The following is a 2846-nucleotide window of genomic DNA, read 5'->3' on the forward strand; positions in this document are numbered from 1 at the left end:
CCGGCTCCAACCCCACACCCTGATCTGGGAAAACTTACCAGGGGCCTTTGCCTCAGTTTCCCACCTCCTGGTGTGAAAGTCCAAACAAACGTCCCTTTAACAGGCTGCTCCCTTCTAACTCTGCGGCATCCCGTGCACCCCGAGCAACACCCCCCACCCTGCTACCGCCCCCTCTGCAACGGGCTCACTGCCGCTGCAATCTCTGCCACGGGCAGCTCTGCCACTGTTGGTTCTTGCTGCTCACTGCTAATTCCACAATGCCGTGTTTCTGAGACCCCCCAGCTCTTCGTGATTTCAGCTCTCGCTGGCTAGCGAGGAATCTCTCTGCGGGGCTGCCCTTTCGTCGCCTTTCACTACAACGTCGCCCCCTCACCATGACTCAGCCAGAGCCCCTGCACTTACTCATCAGAGATCTCAGCTCTACCCATCACTGCACAGAACCAAGGACTCTCACTTGAGTCTAATCAGCTCGGTCTTTAAGCACTGGAAAGGGGAGGGTCAAATTGCAGCTCAGCCTACGTCTACACGACAGTGGAACCCCTGGGGCTGGTTTGTGCCAGTTGACTCAGGCTCAGGGCATACAGTGTAGCATTGGGGTGGGTCCCAGGCTCTGGGACCTCACGAAGCAGCAAGATCTCTGGCCATCAGCTCTACACTTCAATTAAACAGCCCCTTAGGCTGAACCAGCTGTCACAGGCCAGCCCCAGGTATTTGCCAGCCCTGTAGTTGTACCCTGAAGCTCAAACCAGAAGACAAACACCCAAGTAGAAACCCAACAGCCCATGCACTCATCTTCAGTGGCACTTGGCATCCCTACTGCTGGCTTTGCATGAGAAGTTCAGCTTAGGGTGACCTCCCAGGCGATGCTAGGCACAGTTCTGCTGTCCTTTCCTCATACACTAATCAACCACATTTTGTTACCCCTGGGCTCAGTAAAGTGATTTATAACCCCAAACCAGCCAACACCAATCATTTCCTAACGCAGCTCTGCCAGCTGACTGCCGAGGCAGAATGGGCGTGTCTATGCAAATCCCCCCGGGGTTGCTGGATGTCAGGGGAGAGCTCAGCCACACCCTGAGCAGCTAACCAGTGAATGGGAGAGACATTCACAATCCTCACAGTGCTGGGAGGGTGAAGCTCACCCCCCACGGGAGATAGATGGGGGCCAGCTCACACCTCTCCAAGCTGCAGGGCTGAGCAGAGGATGGAGGTTTTTCTTGCGGCTACCTCAGCTGGAGCCGGACTGTAAACGAACAAGCTCAGATGCTGGCACCGCAGCCAGCAGCTTGAGCGAAAGTCTGGGCCAGCGCGTGGCCGGGGACTGGCTGGGCCTGAGGCTGGCCCAGCTCCCTCCGTCGCCCCAGTGCTGTCCTGCCAGGCTTGCCTCCTGCCTCAGCTTCTGCTGCCATGGGCAACAACACCCCGGGGGGAGGTTCGTGTGGTACCAGCCCCCCCAACACACACACACACGCTGCCAGGAGTGGGCTCTGCTCCTGCTGCCAAGGCAGAGGGTGCAGCAAAGGGTTTTTTTTCCTCTAAGAGCCAGACTAGACTAGGCCCGGGGTGCTGGTGGGAGCTGCAGCTCACAGCCAGCCGGGGAAGGACAGCTGGGTGAGCCAAGGTGCCAGCAGGCCACCCCTGTGGCTGCCCAGGGCTCCGCCCGTGTGCCAGGCAGGTGTATCATAGAATCATAGAATATCAGGGTTGGAAGGAGCTCAGCTCATTTCCCGCAAGTGGACGTCAGCGCATGTGCTCTCAGCAGGGCCAGTGCCCCAGTGCCCGGAGCTCTGTCCTGCTGTCACCTCCGGGGCCGGGGAACCACAAACCCTGCTGCAGCAGCTGCAAGTGGTGCCTACGCCCAGCTCCCGGGAGCTCTCACTTACACGCCGTAGGAGACCCAGGGTCAAGGCTTGCTTGGGAGCCAAAATTCCAGCTCCGCCCTGAGTTTCAGCACAAACAATTGCCCCTGCGTGCTCAGCCCATCTGACACCCCACCCTCAAGGAAAGGGAACACCCTTGGGTGCTTGTCCTGGTCCCCCCCAAGGGGATGCCCCCTAGGTGCTCAGCTCCTCCCGCCCCAGGTGGAAGCAGCTGGAATTACTGACAGTGGGATCCGATTGCCGGCCCACCGGGTCCTCGTGCAGCTGCCTGGAACCAGAGCCACCCCTGGGGCAGGGGAGAAACCAGAGCCCACGCTGACAAGGGTTTGACGTCCGACTTTATCTTCTGGCTGCTGCTAGTGCCCATGGACAGCTGCCCCAGGCCAGTGCGGACACAGAACAGTGCGTTACCGTCTGTAGCATCCAAGCCTGGGGTCAGTCCTGGCTTTGCCCAGGCGGGGCGGGGCGGGGCGGGAGGGGGGGAAAGGCTCTTAGCCTGCACTTGCAGAACATCTCACAAGACGGGGTGGCTCCAGGCCAGACTCCCGCCTGCGTTACCGACCCTCTGTGCCACCCTGCTGGGCAGAGCTGGCCGGTGCGGACAGACAGCTCACAGCTACTGCAGAACCATGGCAGCTCTGTCCCCACCCCCGTCCATCTGCCAGCTGGCCACGGGCTGGCAAGGAACAGCTCAGCGCACCGCCTCGCAGGGATATGCCTTACAGGGCAGCTGCAGTGCCCCAGGGCACCCCGGGGCCAGGAGAGACGTGCATATCAGGGCCTGCACTGTCCACCCAGCCCCAGAGAGCAGCTGGCGCCAGCGAGAGGCAGCAGCAGCATCTGGCCATCTGGGTGCGCACCTGGGCCAGGCCCTAAAACTCACTGCAGTCCCATTCCTCCTCTCAGGGCTCCGCCTCCAGGTGGCAAGACCCCAGAGAGAAGCGGCAGGAATGAGGCAGCCCCCTC

This window comes from Caretta caretta, chromosome 6, assembly GCF_965140235.1.
Source record: "Caretta caretta isolate rCarCar2 chromosome 6, rCarCar1.hap1, whole genome shotgun sequence".
In the NCBI taxonomy this organism is placed as follows: Eukaryota; Metazoa; Chordata; order Testudines; family Cheloniidae; genus Caretta; species Caretta caretta.